This window comes from Octopus sinensis, linkage group LG5 (assembly GCF_006345805.1).
Source record: "Octopus sinensis linkage group LG5, ASM634580v1, whole genome shotgun sequence".
In the NCBI taxonomy this organism is placed as follows: domain Eukaryota; kingdom Metazoa; phylum Mollusca; class Cephalopoda; order Octopoda; family Octopodidae; genus Octopus; species Octopus sinensis.
The window spans coordinates 101,610,915-101,635,291 of NC_043001.1; the positions used below are offsets into that span (position 1 = coordinate 101,610,915).

The following is a 24,377-nucleotide window of genomic DNA, read 5'->3' on the forward strand; positions in this document are numbered from 1 at the left end:
ACATGTCTTTATTTCTATTGGCAGTCATACATCTAACTATATACACAAGATATACTCTCTGTGTGTGTCTGTGTGTGTGTTTGAAGGTATGTATGTACATATGTAACTGTATGCATATATGTGTGTGTCTATACACAGGCACACACACACACACATATATATATATATATATATATATTATATATATATATATATATATATATATATATATATAATATATATATTATATATATATATACATGTACATACATACACACACACACACACACAGATATCAGAGACAGATAGAGAGTATTTAGCGTGTATGTAGACATACAGTAAATGTGAGTTTTAGGAAGGTAAAGAGGGGTAATTATTGCCGAGAATACAGCGACCTGTTATTGAAGTAGGACAGATTCTCGAGTTCAGGAGAGAGAAACGAGAGGACGAGAGAAAGAGAGAGACAGACAGAGAGACAGAGAGGAGAAGAGAGAGAAAGAGACGTATATAAACTAAATAAGTAAATAAATGAATAAATAAATAAGTGAATTTAGATAAATAACAAACTAATCAAAGAAATAAGTATAAGAACGAGTAGTTCTTACAAGTTAATGATAACTATCTTAACGTCATCATTGCAATCATCATCATCATCATCAACACAATATGGGAAATATAGCACCATTAGATTGAGTATAACTACTTAATTTAAATTTAATAAAATACAGTTTAATGTATAAAAAAATATGATATTAAACACTTAAGTCAGCGATAGATAAATAAAATGTAAATGAATGAAAAGTTCAGAATTTTCTGATTGTTTTTATTCTTATTACAATTAACATCATCATCATCATCATATAGTTGAAATATTCAGCCATTAGATTAGGAACAAATTTAGGATTTAAATTAAATTAAACCTAATGAATACGTAAATAATACGTAAATGATGCAAATATCATCTCATGGATAATTGTTGAACCATTGGATAAGGAAAAACCTTCAATAGATTTAAAGTTAATGAAAAATGGGTTGAAAATCTTGAACATATTAATTCAAGGATGACTTTTTCCCAAGTTAATAACATTGAACAATAAAAAAAGGTTTCATTCATAAAAAGAAAAATTAGAACATTAAAGCAGAATAACAATTCATGTTCTAAATTGAAAGTTTGATATTCTTTTTTTTTTTTAAGTATAGCACTTAGGCCATGGAAATATTGATGACTTTACACAAAAACGAATATCTAGGAATAAGTCTGCTTATGACATAGACCGTAGTAAAAAAGGAGATAACGGCCTACATATAGAAAATTACCTTTTAGTCAAGAAATAAAACAACTAAATAACTCGATTGTTTCCCATAAATACACTGGTAAGTATCGAGATAATTTCAAGATTGGACACCATTTAGGTACATGCAAAAGGACTAAGCAGAGCAATGTTGAGTTTAATCCTACTAACAAAGGTAATACTTCATAAAACCATACACAGAAAGACAACTATATTAATATAAATCATAAATACAAACTAAAGGATGTAGAATACGTAATAGAAATATCACGTGGTATAATGCTCCTTGCAGAATTTGTGTTGCTATGAACATCCTGAGGATTAGACAGAAATTCTTTCCTTCTATAAGATTTGAAAGTTTTTTTAATAGTCATACGATGAAGTTTGCATATTTCGCTACAGTTAATTTAGTTAATTCTTTAGTGGCTAATAACTTTAGAAAATTTAATACCACCAGAATGAATGGAGTGGACGTATGTTTCTTTATTCAGAATGTAAAGACCAAGATCGGTCTACCACAATTAGTACACATCTGGTGCAAAAACGGTGAAGATAACAATACAGTATATCCTCTTAAAATAACATTAACACTAATAGAATAAATGTGGCCTCTCTTGACTATGTACTTAATAGAATGTAGAACAGTGGGAACCGAGACAAATGCCCTTCAGATGACCAATATCTGAGAAATACTCAAATTATATGTGTGCTCAGTCAAAGCAGCTGAGGATGTCCGTTATTACATGGGTGCAACTGCTTTAAAATTCAAGACCAGAATACATAATCGCATTCATTCTCTAAAATGCAAAAGCAAAGAAAACTGCACTCTATTGGCCAAGTTCATTGGGGGTCTAAAAGTGAGGAATATAGAGCACTCCATTTCGTGATCTATTATAGATAGAGCTTTTCCTTAAAGGAGAGACGGTGGTAGATGTAATTTATGCTCAGCTGAGGCACTGGAAATTCCCAATTATAAATCTAGGTTAATAAATAATCATACCGATTTATTAATCTATTGTTTACACTTCCTTTATAAAAGCTTCCTGAGATGTCCACACAAAAGTTGTATGTAATTTATTTACCTAGTTTTCTCTTCTTATGGATTATTCTGCCTTCTACTTAAATTATCTGTTATGTATCATGCGAAATACTCATTTCCTAACTAATTCTTTACGTTTAGTCCTCAACAATTGCACTTTATTTGATTCAATACGACGTGATTTAATTTAATTTGCCTGTCGTATTACAAGTTCTTTTCCATCTTAACTTATATAAATACCAACTTGCTATACATTAGGGTAGAAAACAGTAGAAATTCCCTGAACTCTACTTTCCCTGACTAGTTTACTATTATACTTGCTGACATCTTGATCTCGTAGAACTAAATTTAGCAAGAATATAACAGATCAATAAAAGGTAATTTCATATGTCAGTCATCTACGATCTCCATATTCTGAATTAACTGCACGGGCAATGGTAAATGTTTATAACTCTAAGATTATTTAACTCATTTCCAGCAGCATATTTGTGGGAAACTTTGAAAATTCTACCATAACTTTAGAGTGAATATGTGTGGAAGATGTGGTCGAAGGAAGTTGTATGTGTGTGTGTGTGTGTGTGGAAGCTGTATTAATGCGTTGAGGGTGTGTGTAAGAGAGGTGTAATGAGGGTGTGATATGAATGGCGGGTGGGAAGGGTGTGAGTAGAAAATGCGGGTGGCGCTGCAAGGGAAAAAAGACTGAAAGTAAAGGGAATAAGTGCGAGAATTCTGGAGCAGATGGTGTGGTTGGGCAAATTCGAAGTAGAAAATATGAGGTAATATATCTAAATCGAAAAGCATGCACGATTTGAGAAAGAATGGAAGCTCTTGCTCGCGCTGAAGGTGTACTATTGGAGATATAGTGCTGGTGAGCAGGCTGAAGACTGACAAATGTTGAGTGGAGAGGTCTGAAATCATGAGTGTGATGGAAGATGTGGAGGAGTTAGGAGTTAGACGAACTTCGAAAGAGGGATGGGTGGGGTAGTAAGAAGAAGCGTCAGGGTGGGTTTGTGGAAACACGAGCGGGGAGGGGAGCATGGCGTGGTCGATAGCATCAGTGATTTTAAGGAAATTAAGAAACGTTGGTGAGAGGAGTAAAACGTGTTGAAAATCGATATAAAGGACTTAGATGTTCATTGTAGAAAGAGAAGAAACGGCACGGATACAGTTGGGAAAGGAAACACATACATAGAAACACACACACACACACATGTTACAAACCAATTACTTGGACATTTAACAACTAGAGAAGAATATCAGTAACTGAATAAAGGTGAAATAATTCAACAGTATTTATAATGTACAAGCGTTTGATTTACATTTCATAGATAAACAACGATTTACACTCCATATCGAATGCCATGCCTCATCTAAAGTGCATATTCCTTTCTTCCCATTTCGTCAGGCACACAGAAAACAGAATTATTTTGATAAAATGTGAAAGGACAATAAATAGTGAGAAATGAGGTGAGGACAGAACAGAGAAGGTAGAAATTGGTAAGTGAATATTATTTATTATTTATTTATATATCCTCTGAATGATGTCTCCCAGGCCAACTGTGTTGTGCCAGGTAAAAAAGAAAAAAAAAAAAGAAGAAATTTTAAGAAATTTCAAGAATATGTTGGAACACATTTCTTGTATATAGCATTTTGTTGGGATGAAATATGTTGCGAATTTGGAGAAACTGTCTTATTCATTCCGGATTTGTGTAAAAATATGTATATGTGGGAGCTGAAAAATTTAGAGGCCTTTTTTCTTGTGTAACTCTTTCAGTTTCTCTTTCTCTCTCACTCACTATACACACACACACACACACACACACACACATATATATATATATATATATATACATATAGGCGCAGGAGTGGCTGTGTGGTAAGTAGCTTGCTAACCAACCACATGGTTCTGAGTTCAGTCCCACTGCGTGGCATCTTGGGCAAGTGTCTTCTGCTATAGCCCCGGGCCGACCAATGCCTTGTGAGTGGATTTGGTAGACGGAAACTGAAAGAAGCCTGTCGTATATATTTGTATATATCTATATATATATATGTGTATGTGTGTGTGTTTGTCCCCCTAGCATTGCTTGACAACCGATGCTGGTGTGTTTACGTCCCCGTCACTTAGCGGTTCGGCAAAAGAGACCGATAGAATAAGTACTGGGCTTACAAAGAATAAGTCCCGGGGTCGATTTGCTCGAGCATGTGCTCCAGCATGGCCGCAGTCAAATGGCTGAAACAAGTAAAAGAGTAAGAGTATATATATACGCTGAGATAAGACTTTACATAATTCTTTAGTTTTCTTTATTCTGTAATCTGTTTTGTATTCTATGTAAATATAAGCTTTAAGTCTACCTGTGTTTACCTGCCTTCCTATCACGCTCTCATTCACTCTGTGTATCTATGCATATATCTTTGTATGTGTGTGTATATATATACATACATATATTATATACTACATATATAAATACATATATATATACTTACATATATAAATACATATTATATATATATATATATAATATATATATATATATATATATATATATATATATATATATATATATATATATTATATATATATATATATATATATATATATATATATATATTATACATAACTAGTATATATGTGTGTGTCTGCGTGTGGTGTGTGTGGTGTATTATGTATGTATGATGTATGTATTTACGTATACGTAATACACACACATACATATTAATTACAGAAATAAATGTTCTGCACATACAATGAACATATTTTTTGTGTCAAGCATTTTCATAAGGATTTTATAAATATGAAAATAAATTCATATTTAGAGCATTAATATATTAAAATATATAAGATGGCTAAGGTGAAATAGCACCTGAAAATAAATACTTGCAAAGCATATTGCATATATATTTTTTTTTTCAAATTGTTTGTGAAATATTTATTTCTCCCATTTCAGAAAGCTAATTTTAAACACCAATTCCACAATTAATTTTAGACATTCTGAAACTCCTGTAAAGTATTTCATAGAGAGAAAAGTCATAAAAGATTTATCAGCATTCCAGCAGCATTCATAATCTCCCCATTCTTCTTCCCAGCTTTACCGATTACTACGTGTTCGGTATACCTTTCCTTTGGATTCTTTCTTCTCTCTTTCAAAGATAACATCATCACGTGTTTAATCTTGGGAATTCGATGTGTGTGTGTGTGTGTGTGTGTGTGTTTATTTTAACCGCTATAGTCAGTATAAATTCCGAAGTCTATTTTCCAATAGCTAGCGTCATATATTTCGAAATATATATATGATTGACCGCTAACTCCACAAGTGTTTTTTTATTCTCTCTCTCTGTTTATTTCCTCGTGTTCCTTTCTGTTGAAGAGCGTAGGCTCGAAACGTAAAAGCATCAAGCTAATACACCTGCTTGTAAATAAATAAATATATATATATATATATATACGTATATATATATATATATATACATATATATATATACATATACATATATATACATATATACACATATATATATATATACATATATACATATATACATATATATATACAATATACATATATATATACATATATACATATATATAATATATATATATATAATATATAATATATATATATATATTATACATACATACATACACGCACACACACACACACATATATTGGCAAATCCATGAACAAACCAAAACAGGAAAAAACAATAAAAGTTAATTGGATGTACACAGTAAATATATCAGATTGACTCTCAGTGAACGTTTTAGATGGAAAAAGAGGAACAGAAATGACGTTTCGAGCATTGTATTTCGTCGGATAAAGGAAAAATCCAGAGAAGAGAAAAACGAGGAACGAGCAGATAATCCGACGAAGAGAACGTGTCCTTACATGGTCAATGCACACACACATACACCCACACACACACGTGTGCACTCATGCAGAAAGGAAATTTAAATATCCCATAAGCCTTAAAACAAACGTAATAACATTCGTCTAAATTCTCTTCTTTCGATCTCTCTCCTACACTCCCCACTTTCTCACCTTTCCACCGCAGTCTTTCTCCCCGCCTTCAATTTCCATTCATCCTGCCAGCCACCCGCAACACACGGGGAAGCTGAGTTAGGTAAACCTGAACAACTGAAAACAATAACCGAGTATCGTCATATTATGTCGTATTTAGAACAATGAATATTCGCTCCATCTTTTGATAACAGCATTTCTCTAAGCCATATAAATCAATGTGCTGGTAATAGCTAGAGGGAAGTAGTACGCTCCCTTGACCATTGTGTATTTCAGACAAAGATCGTGTGTCAATAACCAGCTGGAAAAGATGTTTTCCTGTGGTTAAAAGGTAGTAACATATTTTACGTAGGACGGCCACCTTACGTTGTCAAATAAGCTTTACTATATTATATATATATATATATATATATATATATATATATATATATATACACACACGCACACAATATATATATATATGCATACACACACACACACACATACACACACATGATGATTTTTGGATAATAAGAAATCTGTACAAATGAATCCTTCGAATTTAACTAAATTCTATATTTTTATGCAGCTGAAGATTGCTCTACATTTTAAATTGATGTAATATTTGTATTGTTCAATTAAATAGAGTAGCATGAAACGATCGTACTGCATTACCTCTGGATATCCTTGTTGCTTATTTTGATTATATACATATATATGAAGTATTTATATCACAGAGATAATGTAGCAGGTATGTACTACAAGTGCTCGCTATGGTTTGCTACTAAAACATCGGCTTGGGCAGCAACTGAGAAAAAGTGGTGTTGAAGTTACCTATCAAAGATGGCTGGAAGTGGTTCATCATCGAGCGGGTAGATATATATTTAAAACAGCAAACGAACAAGCAAAACATGTGGTATTACTTTAGAGCATTTAATTATTTATTTGAACATTTGAGTAGTTATAGTAAATAGGCAAAGTCTATTACAGCTGTTTCTAGAAGAGCTAAGCATGTGGATCGTATGTTACTGAGCAAGGATTTCCACATAAATTAACAATTCTCTCATCAGAGAGAAAGAGGGAAAAATATACACTTAATCAAAGATATTAATAGTTAACAGATCACTTTGGAAGTAAGTAGCGTCTAAAGTAAAGGATAATAGTGATTGGTAGATCTATGATTGAAGAATTAAGGAAGTCCTTAATAAAACCCTTAGTCAAAATTAATGTCTGCAATTCCATTGTAGGAGCATCTTTTATTAATTTTAATTTTTTTAAGTGATACTACCTTTTGCTTATCCATTCTCTGTTTTTAATATACATACATACATAATACATACATACATACATACATACATACATATATACATAAAAAACAATCTCACAACAAAATAACAAAGGTAAGCAACATAACAAAATTTTTTAAACTTTATGCTAAAGAGCTTTCTGTACACACGCACACGCATACACACACACACATGCAGATGGAGAGAGAGAGAGAGAGAGAGAGAGAGAGAGAGAGAGAGAGAGAGAGAGAGAGAGAGAGAGAGAGAGGGGGAGATGATCGATCGGCAGCACCAGCATCAATATTTTAACCCCATTTTCGATATTAGCAATGGCTGCTCGCATGTTTCACTGATGTGAACTTTGCTGGAAACCCGAAAATCTGCTGCTCTTTGAACAAAGTGATTTGTCAAACGTATTGAGCACTAAATTACGCACATTGCCTTGTCATAGCTGTCATCAGTGAATCAGTGATTGGTTTGTTGAAATCCTGTAACCATTGACACAATTGTTCACCAATTGTAATATGAAATCATGTAATAAATGAAAAACAAGCAGCATAGAAATTGTTGGTCACGTATTGTTGGAGCCGGGGACTTTGCAGTTTATATAGTTGGCTGTGTAGTTCTCATACTACTTATAATCCACTTCACTTTTAAATTGCAGTTGCAGATTGAGGCAATTAAAACGATGCACTTCATCTCAAGCAACAATACAATGTCTAAAGTAAGATTTAATTCATGACTTCATAAACTTATGAACGCAATTCTATGATTGTCTTTCGGCAGGAATAGATGTGTTTCAATGACAGTTTCTTTTGGACTTACAAATATTTCCTTGTCTACAATTTATTTATGTAGATGTGTGTTTATATACGTATATGTATATGTGTGTGTGTGTGTATAAGTGTGTATGTATGTCTATATGTGTATGCATATGTATATATATGTGTGTGTGTTTGTGAATATGCAGTATATATTGTATTTGTTTCAGTCACTGGACTGTGGATCTTGCTGAAGCTCTGAAGGGTTCTAGATGAAAGAATCAGCGTCAGTACTTGTTTCTAAAACCTGTTGCTTATTTTATCAACTGCTAAGTTATTGGGATGTAAAAGAACCAACTCCAGTTGTCAAGCGGTCGTCGGGGACAAACACAAATACACATGCATGTTGATTTCTGTGCATACATGCATACATGTGTATATATATATATGTATACATATATATATATATACACACACACGCACACGCATATATATATATATATAGAGAGAGAGAGAGAGAGAGGGGAGCAGTGATGTAGATAAACAATGTTAGGCTTGATATATATATACATGTATGCATACATAGGTATAAAGATAGATAGATAGATAGATAGATAGATAGATAGATAGATAGATAGATAGATAGATAGATAGATAGATAGATAGATAGATAGATAGATAGACAGACAGACGGACAGGACATTGACACATACATTCAGAAAGATAAATACATATATACATATAAAAGTGGTACCAGGGTCCCGTTTACTAAAGTGGGTATTGTTCCTGAAGCTCATAGATTTAATATTTGGCAGATTAGGGTGGCATCCAGGTGGATAGTTCATCTGGTACACAGTAAGGCATCTTGGAAGCATGGGATGGGGGCATGATGGGTCCATGTCCTAGGGCCCAAAAGCAGGTTCAGGAGGGAACAACTGTTATGGATTGGGAACTGGAATTTCAAAACCCCTACTTCCTGAAGTGATCACTGCTGACACGTTTGATATTGTTTCATTCACTTTTTTCAGCCCTACATTCTAATCTATATTTTTGCTGTAGTTGTTGAGCTGGTGTTGCCTGAGAGAGAGACGATACAACATTCAAAGGCTTTCGGCACTGATCCCAAATCCCTACCCCTTTCATCTCTTCTTAGAGACTGGACACAATCACTGTTTCTGTGAAAGTTTCCAGTTGATATCAGGGTCAGGTAGGGTTTTAGTGTCAATGAAGTGGATTTCCTCTGAGACCAGTCAAGTATCCCAAAATGCTGGCATCGGCGCTGGTACTGAAAATGCATTGTGGGATATTGTTTTGTTGCAAGAGGAGAATTCTGACTGCCATATTTTTCTAGGAATGTTGTAATATTCTCGGATCATTCTATCTTTATTCACAGTACCTACGTATGATATGCTTCCATTAATGCCTAGGTATTTGCAGCATTCTTTGTGTGGAACAGGAGAGATAGTGAAGCCATTGATGCACAGGTTTTGGGTCTGGAGAACTGATTTTCCCCATTCAACAATCAAACATGAACATTTCTTTTGGCCAAATTCCATTCCTCTGTCAGCTGAAAATATTGTTAACTCCAGTTGTTTTCAGCATTGTAAAAAGTTTTAGCTTAGATGTTGAGGTTATCACAAAGAAATTATGAGTTATGTTTAACAGTTGCAGACCCTAGCATGTAGCCATTGGATTTTGGCTAAAAAATGCTAACAGATTGTGTTTGTGCCCCAGGCCATGTGTACAAACGGGTTACACGAAAGGAACAAAAAACTGACTTTTTAAAAACAGAATACTATACAAGCTCTGATATTTATTTAAAGCATTATCTACATTTTGTGGGAAAGTTGCTTTTTTGCAGGAAAATGCTTAGAGCAACAAATCAGCTGACACAGGAAATGAATCTATTAAAAGCTCCACTCAGTCTCTCCAGTTTTTTTCTCTTCACACTTATGCACACACACACAGAGATACACACACGCATATTGTTTGAATGTGTGTATATGGTGCATGTTTGTGTGTATGTGTGCATGTGTGTGTGTGTGGATGTGTGAGGGAGCACACACACGCACACAATATTGTGACATACAATAGTTGGTGAAAACTGTCAGTAAAATTCTAACCACTTAAATGATATGACCAGGAATATACTGCTCAAAAACGTGTATGTGTGTGTGTACATGTATACATACATCCACTCTGCAGGTTGGTTGGCGTTAGGAAGGGCATCCAGAACAGATATTGTAGCCTGGTGCAGTCTTCTGCCAGTTCCTGTCAAACCATGCAATCCATGCCAGCATGATGTTGTTGTTGTTGGTGGTGGTGGTGGTGGCGGTGGTGGTGGTGGTGGCGGTGATGATGATGATGGTGATGGAAATATAAGAGGTGCATTCAAAAAGTATTTGACTGTATTTTTTCTCACCCTGACTAATATCATGTTGACAAAATCCTTTGGGTGAAAAATGATGCCCCTCCTTTCTACACTTGTGTGAAAATTTGCATCCCAGCAGACTGTGTCAGTTCACAGCTGTTGCACCTAGAATGCAGAAGCGTAGCGCACGTTTGTCGGATTTTCGTTTTCACCGAACGCACCGAGCAGAAACATTGCATCAAAGTTTTGCCAAAAGCTCGATGGTACTCAAGTTCAAACCATCCAAAAGATTCAGAAGGCCTTTGGCGATGATGTCGTGGGCAAAACTCAGATCAAGGAGTGGTACGACCGCTTCAAACATGGCCAGACCTCAATGGAGAGAGAGGCAAACTCAGGCAGACCAGCCACAAGCTGGAACAAGGAGCTGATTGAGAAGAATTGAGAATAGTCATGGAAGACTGTCGTGTAAGAATCTAAGCAATTGCTCACGAAGTGGCAATAAGCACAGGATGAATGCATTCCATTTTCAACAGAGGATTCGTACACGTGGAGAGTGTGGGCGAAATTCATCTCCAAGTTGGTGGTGGTGGAACAGCAGATGCAACACCCCATGGAAATCGCTTGGGATATGCTGGGCTGTGCAAACCACGAACCAGATTTTATGAAGACCATCATCATTGGTAACGAGACATGGGTTTATGGTCTCTGCTCAATGCATTTGGTCATCTTGTGTGACAACGAAAATCTGATGTGTGTGTACGACATGTCTGTACTCTAGATGTAACAGTCGGGAACTGACATGGCCTACCATTGTGAAAATTGTCGTGCGCAGGAAAGGTGGCGTAACCTCCTCACCCAAAGGAATTTACCCACTCGACATTACTTTTTGAACACACCTCATATGTATATTTGTTTGTATGTGTATGTATATATATATATATATATATGTGTGTGTGTATATTCCAAATAAACAATTGCAGCAAAAACACAAATGGGAAGGAAAGATCACAGCATGAATGTTTGGAGAGGATAAAGTGAATACGTGGTATTTCTACAAATGATATATATATATACATATATATAAAACTTCCTTGCATTTCTGTCCTTCCTTCTGTTTCTTTCTCACTCTTTGCTTTTGTTTGTTTTTTACCTAAAACGAAATTTCATTTTCATTGATTGTTAATGGCAACATTCTGTGAAATCTAACATTAACATTGCTTGAGTTGTTATGTAGGTGTAAATAAAGTCTTTTAATTGGTTAGAACAGCACACATGCCCTGCATTACATTATTTTTATTGGCTGTTTAATGTCAGCTTAGTGAAAAGAAGTAATATATTTTTCTTGTTTCTTTTTCACTTTAAATAAATTATTTTTACCATCTTTGTTTCGTTTTCAATTATTATTAAAAAATCAACAATTTCTAAATGTTTTTTTAACACATCATCTCCATTATTATCATCATGATGAGCTTATTTTTCATTGTCATTAAAAATACATCATAAACACTTCCATAATACCCCCCCCCAACACACACACACACACTCACACACAAAATACCGTTATCATGAACCAATGAGGGAGCTTCTACATGTTGCCTCATACTGATTGAACAAGAAGCAACACCATTCTGAAATCAAACCCCATCAACTTAGAGAAGCAGGTAAATTGGACAAACAACAAAGCAAAACTAAGATGACGATTGTTGGAATAATTTCATGATGCTTCTACTCAATAAAGTTCACCTTTTATTTTTTATGGCTTAATGAAGAATAAGTGTTGAGCCTGCTGGCTTACACTGATTATTCAAGATCGGGGACATCATTGCATTTGGTGTTTATCGGGGAAAATTCCAAATAAACACTTGCAACAAAAACACAGGTGAGAAGGAAAGAGCACAGCATGAATTATGTTTGGACAGGACCAGGTGAATACGTGGTTGGTGCCGGGATCGAGGGATGGAGGACACAATGGAGGTGAGAGAGAAATGTGTCAGCTGAGCTTTAATGGATGCAACCAGTCAGTTCTGAAGAAGAGGAGCCGTTGTAAGGGTAACGTAACAGGCAAAGAGATTGCCAGCACACCTGTAGTTAGGGTTCCAGGTGTGTTGCAGACTGTCTTCATGTCACTCTGTTGGGAAGTTTTTATTTGGGCGTGGTCTAAGTTGTTTATTAGGTTTTTATTGTTTTTTTTATTTGGATGCATTTTAGCACAATCCCAGATGGCGCTGCAACTTGACTGGAACACACTGAGATCCCAGATGTGGGACCATTTTCCCACGAAAGCTTTGTGGTAAGTCAGCAGTTGTTAGGGGCTTTAGAGAGAAGGCCTAATCATTGTTTTGCCCTTTTGTACTTGAGAAGTTGCCAGAGAAAGTTATCAGAGTGACCTGATGTTTTCAGGGATTTTAAAGGCTTCAGTCGTGTATTGATTAAGACTAGGAAGGAAAGACGGTGGGGGTGGGAGGTGGGGGTGCTGGTTTATCTCCTTTGTACGTGTTGCTATTGTGTCTTTATGCTGTTGATGACGACAAGACTGGTCAGTTCCCATTAGAGAATGTTTCCGAGATGTTTGCAATGTGTTGTCTCTGTTGCTTATGGATGAGGCTCATGTGGTGAGATTTATGGAGCAGTGAAAGGTGGTTATATGTGTAGATCGTTGATGAACAGGTAGAGCAGTGTGGAAGTTATATACAGTTGGTTTGAAACAAGCACAATACTTAATAGAATGAAGGTCAGAGAGAGAGAGAGAGAGCTACATCGATATACATATACTGCAATAGGGCTGACAGGAAGCTAGGAATCTTTCAATTGAAAAAAACAAAAGACAGATATTAAGTTAAGAGATTTTATGCTGGTCATGGTCTAATGCTTTGCTGATGACCAATACAATGGCATTGTTTTCCTCAAGTCTGTGAAGAGCAAAAGCCCACTGGTGGGTGTCCAAAACATTCTGGCTTTACAAAAGTTGTATCAGTGTTCACTGAAGCGGGAGAGAAAATAAATCTTTTGAAGAAGGTGATTGTTTTGTCGCTAGCATCTGTTATCTTTGGGATGTTGGAAGTGAGAGCAGTAGGTCAATATTCTTGAGAATAGAACACACTGCAGTATATTTTCAAAGATTGGTATAGATTCAGGGAGAGAATGGTAGGGGAGAGTGAGAAAGAGAGACAGAGACAGAGAAGGAGGAATTGAAAAAGAAAGAGAGCGAGAGCCAGAGAGAGGTGGAGAAATGAGTATTGAAGAGTTCGGTGATGACAGGGGCTAACTACAGAAGAATTCTCTGGAAATAACAGAAAATAAACGGTTAGTGCCATGTTGTTGTTGGTTTGATGTGAACAGAAATGCTTTCACACCTGATCCATGCAACATGATGATTCCAAGAGAATGAAAAAGGGACATTTTGAAGAAGTTTCTTCTAATTTATCTTTTCCCGTTTATCTTTTATTTGTTTCATTCGTTTGACTGTGGCCATGCTGGGGCACCACCTTGAAGAAGTTTTGTCAAATGAATCGACCTCAGTACATAATGTTTCTTTTTACTTGTTTTCAAGCTTTGTAATCATTCTATCAGTCATATTTTGCTGAACTGCTAAGTTATGGCAATGTAAACACACCAGCACCAGTTGTCAAGTTGTGGTGGGAGACAAACACAGACACATACACATACATACACACACACACACACACACACACACACACATATATATATATATATATATATATATATATATATATATATATATATATATACACACACACATACGAGTGAGTGGACAAATGAAAAAAGGGCACTCAACCAATTTATAGGGAGTTACATGCATGGATCAAAATAGTTTGATTAAAATTCGTTGGTACTCCGAGTGTTTCAAATTCAAAATGTCTGACGATTAGCATCATGCTTCGAACTCAAAAACATCAACGAATTTAAATCAAAACTGTTTTGATCCATATATAAATGTATATGTGGATATATATATATATATATATATATATTATATATGAAATTTGCAGAAAAACAAAAGATGAGGACAGGTGTATAAACAACAAACAAGTGTATTAGTTTAACACTCAGGTAGGTGAGAAAGTCTTTTACGTTTCAAGCCTACACTCTTCAACAGCCGCCATGATTGACTGCCAGCTCCACAAATTTTTATTCTCTCTCTGTTTATTTCTTCATGTTCCTCTCTGTTGAAGAGCATAGGCTCAAAACATAAAAGATATTCTCACTTTCCCAAGAATTAAATTAACACACCTGATCGTTGTTTATACACCTGTCTTCATCTTTTGTTTTTCTGTAAATTTCAACTATATATTATATGCTCACGTATTCGCACCAGTTTTATCTTACTTTAACCTCCTACTCTTCAGACTTCTACCTGGAATTTCTGCACTTTCCTTCATCTACAGACCAGCATTCCAACCAGATTACTACTGAATATATATATATAGTTCAAAATGTGAATTGTTGGCGATTTTCTTCCTCCATATTCCATTCTATTGGACATTCCTCTGTTTCTGAAGAAGAGCGTTGCTCGAAACATCATTAAACCATCTTTCTTTCCTTCCCTGAGCATCTTCTAATACTTTACATGTACCACATCCTCATACTGTTTTTTTTTAGGGATTTACTATATATATATATATATATATATATATATATATATATTATATATATATATATATATATATATATATATATATATATATACAATAAAAATGGTAAATAATTTTCCTGTGGTTTTTCATGTAACCAACAATTATTTACTGGTAAATTTCGGTATGTAAATACGACAAAATAATTGTCAAGACCTTTGTAAGGTTCAGTATATAGTAAAGAAAAATAAGTTGGCTAGCAGCAAGCTGTTTCGCCTCATACCGAAGGAATTAGAAATGGCAGTCAAAGACCGTTTTTTCCATTTCTATAAGTGGAGATTCCAAAAACGAAGGCCCTTGCGGCTCACATACACAAAACCGGAGTGGCAAATATACGAATTCAGTCACTTACCGTTAATAGCGAACACGGTGTTTCTGGATCACAAACATATAAAAAAAGGGGAGTTTGAATTCCGTCATCAGCGCTAATTCGGTAGCTTTATCAAATGCCACCAGCCCTCACTTCTGACCCAGCGACATCAGATAGTGGGGGGAAGTGCGCAGATGTTAAAACTAAGTAACGACCGGGGACGTAAATTTTCCCTCCAAAATTCTGCCATGCGCGCCTTCTGGGTAATCGTAATGGAATGAGGAATCCACATGGTAATACAATAAAAATGGTAAATAATTTTCCTGTGGTTTTTCATGTAACCAACAATTATTTACCAGAAACACCGTGTTCGCTATTAACGGTAAGTGACTGAATTCGTATATTTGCCACTCCGGTTTTGTGTATGTGAGCCGCAAGGGCCTTCGTTTTTGGAATCTCCACTTATAGAAATGGAAAAAACGGTCTTTGACTGCCATTTCTAATTCCTTCGGTATGAAGCGAAACAGCTTGCTGCTAGCCAACTTATTTTTCTTTACTCTATATATATATATTCATATATATGTGTGTGTGTGTGTGTGTGTGTATGTATATATTTATATATATATATATATATAATATACATTAAAAGGACACCATTCGAGTGTTATTTCTACCAGCGTCACCTTACTGGCACTTGTGCCCATGCTAGTAGGGTGCCAAGAACACCATCCGAGTGTGATCGTGGCCAGAGCAGCCAACTGGCTTCCATGCCAGTGGCACGTAAAAGGGCACCATTTGAGCGTGATTGTTACCAACGTCGCCTTACTGGCACCTGCGCCGGTGGCATGTGTAAAAGATTTGAGCGAGGTCGTTGCCAGTACCGCCTGACTGGACCTCATGCCGGTGGTACGTAAAAAGTACCCACTACACTCTCGGAGTGGTTGGCGTTAGGAAGGGCATCCAGCTGTAGAAACTCTGCCAGATCAAGATTGGATCCTGGTGCAGCTATCTGGTTCGCCAGTCCTCAGTCAAATCGTCCAACCCATGCTAGCAGGGAAAGCGAACGTTAAACAATGATGATGATGATGATAAGTACAAGACATCACCAACCAATGAAAAATACATATGTTTAGCGGTATTTTGTCTGTCTTAATGTTCTCAGTTCAAATTCTGCCGAGGTCGACTTTGCCTTTCCTCCTTTCGGGGTCAATAAATTAAGTACCAGTTGCATACTGCGGTCGATCCAATCGACTGACCCCCACCTCCCCCAAAATTTCAGGCCTTGTGCCTAGAGAAGGAAAGAATATTTATGCCAGACGTAAAATGGTGAGCTGACCAAACTGATGCTGGGCAAATTGCTTGGCAACATTTCATTTGTTTAAATTCTGAGTTCAAACCCCATCAAGGCCGAAGTGTGAGTTATAGAGTAAACCAGGCCATGACCTGGTTGGCTTTCTGTATTGACATATGTTTAGTTTCATTACTAATGCGCTTGTAAAAGCCAAGAACATCACAAAACCTCATTCCTAATTTCCTCCCCCACAAATCGAAGGCCTTAGATGTACCATGTTGATATAAATCTATATTTTAGTTATTAAATAACTAACCAAGTCAACTGTTTAGTTTTTTTACAGTCAGGTGTTAACAAAGAGATTAATAATTTTATCTTTAGTGACGGGGGAAATTGTGGTTTTCATGCATTTTTGTCTTTTCTAATATAATATTCATAATTGTTTATGAGAAAGAAATATAAAAGTTTATGCAAAGTTATTAATATCAGTCATGGATAAATAGAGTAGGAAACAAATTAGAATAAAATAAGTGAAAGAGAGATGAAGGAGAGGACACTGCAAAAGGAGTGAATTCCTTGTAGGTTTTGGTACATTCGAATCGGGAGAAAACAGAAATAAATCGGGGATTTTTTCTGTTGTTTATCTCTTTCTTTGCTGTTATAGCATTGGTTCAATATCATGGAAACTGTAATCTGGTGGTGAGTCTTAACAGTTCTTGCAAAACATACAAATGCTACAAACAAATTCCCATTGAACAAGAAACGAATTTCTTCACATTCTGGTTACTCATGAGAGAGTCATAGCCATTGCCAAATCCATTTTAATTCTCTTGCTTTGAATTTACTTCTAATTAATAAATCCTTTGAACGAAGGAGGATTCTGGATGAGAATTGGTGGAAGAAAAGACAAAATGGTTTGTAGTATTTAGTTCTATCCTTACATGTTCTGAGTTCAAATTATCTCTGAGATCAAATTTGTCTTTTATCCTTTCAGACCAAGCACCAGGTAACAATTTGAGATTGGTTCTAATCAACTAACCCCACTCTAGAATCTATGGTTCTGTGCTATTGTAGCAATTTATAAACCATTTACGGGGATCTTCATATTTGGACATTTACAATTATTAAGTAGACTAACTTGTGGCTCTCTGTCTTTGTTTCTTTTCTCTGATCTAATTGTCAGGAAACAAACAATAACCATTCTCAACTTAAAAAAAGGACAACACTAATATTTTTTTACCTCCTTTATATCTTTTAATATCTTTTTACCTCCTTGAGCCACAGCAAGAATACTTTAGTTGGATGTGAATATATGATATTCAAGTCAGTTGCCAAGTAGCTTAAATTCAATTTTCTTCTTAAATTTTACTTCAGAGAAAATATTCATACCTAAGATTTCTGTAATGTCCCCCAGACTGTCGCATATGGTTCGTCAACAGCTTCAAATTCTGATGTTTGATTATTGTTGGAAAAAAAACGAGTGGGTAACAGTTCTGGGTATAAAGGATTGTGGAGGAGACATAGTTTGGATGATTAGAGGCAGGGTTGTGAGTGAATCTTGGAATGGAGTTGAAGAAGGGATGACATATAATTTGCTGGTTCAGAAGAGGAATTTTTGAAAATAATGTCAGAAGAAACAGGAGGGCAGATGCAACACATCTCTGTACATAGGAGAATCGAGTTTTGCGAGTGAAAGTCTGCTTATCAATTAGATGTCCTTATTTTGGAAACACTTTAGAATGCCTGGGTAAGTAGCAACTGCTCCATCTTGGACTTGAGAATGTTACTCAAATGAGATGCACTTAAACCTTGTATTGAGTCAACAGCTGTTCAGAGTTGTTCTAGGTTTTGCTAGAGTTTTTAGTTATGTTAAAGATATATTGTAAATGTTAAGGCCATGAAAGATTGTGGGTCCTAGAATTTGTAAGATTTGTGAAAAATTTTGTTGTAAGTTATTCTTGTGTCTTGTTGTATTTCCTAAGCATTCTTAGTAATTATATTACGACATTGTTGAATGAGACTAAATTGTTACATGCATCCATTGGAGGTAATTCAGTTCATTTGGGGCGGGGGGGGGGTTTCCAAATTTGTCTGAAAGGATGTAGTGTATTTCTGACATGTAGTGTCTAGTTTTATAAAAATGACATTTGTATGAAAATCTCAATTGAAGAGCTAAATGGTATTTTATCAGTATGTTAGCATTTTTTTTTTATTAGAATCAATAGTGAACGAATCATTGAGCTGATGTCTAAAATGGTTCCAAGCAGGTGTATGATTTCTTTTTATCAAGTAGCTAATATCTATTCTACAACGACAGCCACTAAATAATGGTAACATCTGGATTTTCCCCACTGTGTATTAATCCTGAGCACAGCTGGTTTACTTTAATCCTCTCTAATCTGTTGACTCTAGAATTTTACTTGACTACAAGTTGTTTGGTTTGAAATTCCTGCTGTAAAATAACCTCTAAATAACAACGAAATAATGCTTTTGATAATTAAAATCACAGGTGAAATGTATACAGGTGTTAAAAAATTGGTAGAACTATTAAGGAGAAAATTAAAACGTGATGAAGTAAATGCTATGGCTGAGGTTCCATGGAGAAGGTTTGGGTTTTTGGTTGGCTAGGGATCAACTTTAGAGAGTAGTTGAAGAAATAAGGAAGTTTTATCTTATGGGTTAAGACTTATGACAAAAAGGAAATAGGCACAAGACTTGGTTCCCTCATTTATGGCTTAAAATATTTCACATGAATATAAAGCAATAAAAGGATATTTAAAAACACTGGTGCCATTCCAGATTTGTGGTGAGTTGCAGAAACTGAGAGGTAAACATGTTAGACTATTAATTGATAGCTATAGACTTACAAAAAAAAAAGAAAAAGAAATAAATAGATCATAGCATTCATGCAAACAGCAAAATGGGTATAAAACAGCAAAAATAAAAAATTAAGCAAAAACAAAGCCCACAGTTTTTACAATACAAAATACGTTAAATGAAGCTAAAGAATGTAAAGAGAATGGCAAGTGGCACATTTTGATGTTCACTATTATCAGACTGACTTGCTGCTATGATCTCCCTTTATGTAATACATTTATCTTTGCCTGAACTTGACGACTAATTAACAAATAATTAGTAATCAATAGTCTCATACACAATGTCAGCAGCTTACAAAAGTTTTCTTTTGAAACTCAGAAAACTGAGAAATTCTTCTCCATTCTTGTTTGCTTTTTAACTAGAATTCAAAAATAAGATTCAATATTAAGACATGTACATTACTGACAAAAATCGATGAATCTTTTTTGAAATTATTATCTGAAGGAGATAAAAAGTTACGTATACTTTTTTGCAATGAAGCATTTTACCCTTAATATGAACTTTGAAATAATCTTTCTGTAGTCTTTGCATTTTCTTTTTATATCTTCAGATGCTTCAACAAGAAATGGCTATATTTTTTTTTTATATTTTTTTGTAATGTTATTTGTTTGGTTCATCTTTATAAAACCTATTTAAGAGTGCACAATATATTTTGTGTTGCATTCATCAAATTCCAATTATGAGATGATGTTTTATGAAATATGAGAATGCTTATACATACACACACACACACACACACACACACACACACACACACACATACATATATATATATTCTAAAAGAGTATCAGGTTTACATAATCTTACATAATTGTTTTATTTTCTTCTTTGACAGTAATTCCTATATTTCTGAAAATAAAGGAACAAAGATATAAAAATGCTTTTTAGTGTTTCTATAAGTAACATATCATATTTTGTTGAGGAGTTCTAAGACAAATTTCACAATTCTTTATGAGAGAGAGAAAAAAATTACATCTATAAAACTTATTAACAGCGGTATTGAATTAAGAGAAATTGGAAATACATATGTTCTCTTCTTACATGGAGAAAAATATTCTATTATATCCTGACTTAGCTGTCAACGGCCAACCCTTTAAGAAAAATATAATTTCTTGAAATATTGCTGATACAATCATATGATTTATTATTGCAGTACAATTTCTGATTAGAAATTACAATAGTACTAGAGTCACCGGGGTTACTACTTACTCTTGTAACTCTCTGACACATTTCATTGAAGCAGTTAAAAGCTGATCTAGTCATAAACTTATCCACTCTTTCTTCCACTCTCTTCAATTGTAACTTATGAAAACGTTTCTTTCTCCATTTTTCTTATACCTTCAGCTCTCTCTCTTTCTTTCTTTTTTTCTTTTTTTTTTTCGGTTCCCCTAGATGCTTGATCAAGTGTCTAATGGATACACACATGAAAATATAAATGAAAAGTGATTTTATCCTGACAGCCTTGCTGGATTGGTGCCAGATTAAGAACAAGTGATTTCAATCTTGTAAAATGACAATTTAATCATATTTGTGATTTGTTTCTTTGAATGTCTCACCAATGAGTAAATCATGTGACCAAAAAATTTCTTATCTTTTGTTCCTTGTTTAATTTCTTTTTGTTAGCAGCCAAAATGGCATCTGGCACCATTCTTCACACCAACAGAGAATCACACACATAAACAGCTCCTGCTGTCTTTCAACGCTTCACCCTGAGTCATTTTAAGTTGCTGCTCACCAATTAAGCTTACCTCATCCTTTTGTGCTGCCATCTGGACATATGAAGAACACTGTTTGGAACATCATATTTCTAGATTACCAAAAGTCACTGTCATGTTATGAAGACCCTCATCTCACAGCCAAACCTTTGATTTGTAAGATGTACTCTAACATATTTAATGGAGAGAGTGAAGAGCTTTGATTAATTAACACTACACCTGTAATGGGAAGAAACAGTCATTACCTTTAGAATTAGTTTCCATTAAGAAAGGCGGTGAGGCAGCAGAATCGTCGTCAGCTGAACAAAATGCCTTTGTCAGTCTTTCATGTGTCTTTATACTCACAGTTCAAATTCTGACAAGGTTGACGTTGCCTTTAATCTTTTCAGGGTCAATAAAATAAGTACCAGATACGTACTGGGGTTGATATAATAAACTTAGCACCTTACCCAGAATTTTCTGGCTTTGAACCAAAATTTGAAACTATTATTATAAGCACAAGCATGGGTGTGTGGTAAGAAGTCTGCTTCCCAACCACATGGTTCCAGGTTCAGTTCCCCAGAGTGGCACCTTGAGCAAGTGTCTTCTACTATAGTCTTAGGCTGTCCAAAGCTGTGTGAGTAGGTTTTGTAGATGGAAACTGCTAGAAGCCCATCGTTTATATATCTATGTATGTGTGTATCTTTGTGTTTGTGTTTGTCCACACCATTGCTTGACAACTAGTATTGGTGTATTTACATCTCCATAACTTAGTGGCTGGGCAAAAGAGACTGATAGAATAACTGCCAGGCTTTAAACAATAAGTCTTTGGGTTGATTCATTTGATGACCAAAGAGTCTTCAAGGCAATGCTACAGCATGGCCACAAGTAAAAGATAAAAGGCAGAGTAGACAAATTCAGAATGGAGTGAGTTTGATCTTTGGTAGGACGATGACAGACTTCCAGTGTTTGGTTGCTTGTCTTTAATTATGTTTACTCTGTTTACACCTGAGTGAGGAAATATCAAAAACAGACACTGAAAACAACCGTATTTATTCTTTCTTTCAAAACTATTAAGCCTTTTGATACCAACCTGGCTGAAACCGGTTCTTGCTTTGAGTACAAATGTCTTATTTTCATAAGTTTTGAATTGAAATCTTCCACCAAATCTTAGTCACAATTTATGTTCCTAACACTAGCTTAATGATAACTAAGTTATTTTACTAAATTCTTTGTTATATTTAAAATGAACTGAAAGAAACACAGAGGATCTTAACAGACATACATTAACAAAAGGGTTAAAATATATAATAGAGAAACAATTCTTAACCCTTTTGATACCAACCCGGTTGAAACTGGCTCTGTGGTAAAATGTCTTGTTTTCATAAGTTTTGAATTAAAATTTTCCACCAACAGTTAGTCACAATTTTTGTTCCTAACACTAGCTTAATGATAACTAGGTTATTTTACTAAATTCTTTAGTATATTTAACGTAATTGAAGGAAACACAGAACATCTCAAAATAAATACAGTAGCAGAAGGGTTAAAGCACAGGTTGGGTAAATTTCTTCCTCAACAGAACATCAATGCAATGGTAGCTTAATTTAGAGAGAAAGACAAACTTAAAGAGCAGGCTTTTAGAGTGAGAGGAAATTTATTTGGATATTCAGAGTTTAATTCTAGTCTCAGACACAAAAAGTTATCTTCTATGAGTTATACTGCAATTAACCAGTATTATCAATATGTTTGTTATTATAAATGTAAATTTGCTGCTTCATTAACATTTTATAATAATCTTAAATTTAATGCTCATAAAAGTTAAAAGATTCAAATTTATAGAATCTTCAGGAAAAAAAAAACCAACAAAAATAAACAAACAGAAAAGAAAGAAAATAAGAAGATAACTGAGCACTATCTTTCAGCATAGAGGAAGGTAAAACAGAATATGCTAAACATATATGCAGACACACTCACAGAACGCTTCACAAATTAAATATATTTTCATATAAAACTTCTTAAACATTTTCACATTTGTTTTATTCATTTGTCGGTTTTTATTTAAAAGATTTGGAATAATTTATTGATCTGAGTCATTGAATTCTCATAATCATTAATTTTGAAGTTATTTTATAACTTAAATATTAATATATATTTCTTTCATTGTAACTCATATGTTAACATTACTCTTAAATTACAGTAAAACAATCAGATAATCTACAGTAATCATATTGAATTGAATTAAAGGGTTAAGCTTCATTCCATTTGAGAAAAACTTACACTGTTAGTAATAAGTGAGTGACTTACTAATAGATAATACAGTTCTATATTTAAGCGATGAAGAATTATGTACATTATTGGGGGAATTTCGAACGTGGGTTCTCATTCCTAAGGTATTTTTCAATGTTATATCATTATTATTATTATTATTATTATTATTATTGTTGTTATTATTATTATTCAGGTCACTGCCTGGAATCGAACTCGGAATCTTGGGGTTAGTAGCCCATGCTCTTAACCACTACACCATATACCCAAGACACCTGATGAAGGCTGGAGGGTATATCAGCCGAAACGTTGTGTTAGCAACAAACAAGACGAGGACAAATATCCAGCAAATGTAAATAATGTAAATAAGTACTAATAGATGTCCTATTTAAAAATCAGTTTCGTATCAAGTAATTAGTGAAAAGCAGTATTGTTGGTTACAGGTTTTTGATGGAACTCAGTTCAGCATCTTTCTGATAGTGAGTGTGGTAAAATATGGCAGTGAGTGTAGTACAACAAACATGAAATAAATACTACAATATTTTTTAATTCAATATTACTGTTT

At 34.6% G+C, this 24,377-nt stretch overlaps 1 long non-coding RNA gene across 1 annotated transcript; it reads left to right on the forward strand.

Moving 5' to 3' along the window:
• Positions 1 to 3,748: 3,748 nt before the first annotated feature.
• On the forward strand, positions 3,749 to 24,034 carry LOC118763532. The gene is made up of 3 exons (XR_004999290.1): positions 3,749 to 3,807; positions 12,932 to 13,013; positions 24,009 to 24,034. It is a non-coding gene; the product is annotated as an uncharacterized LOC118763532 (long non-coding RNA).
• Positions 24,035 to 24,377: the final 343 nt, after the last annotated feature.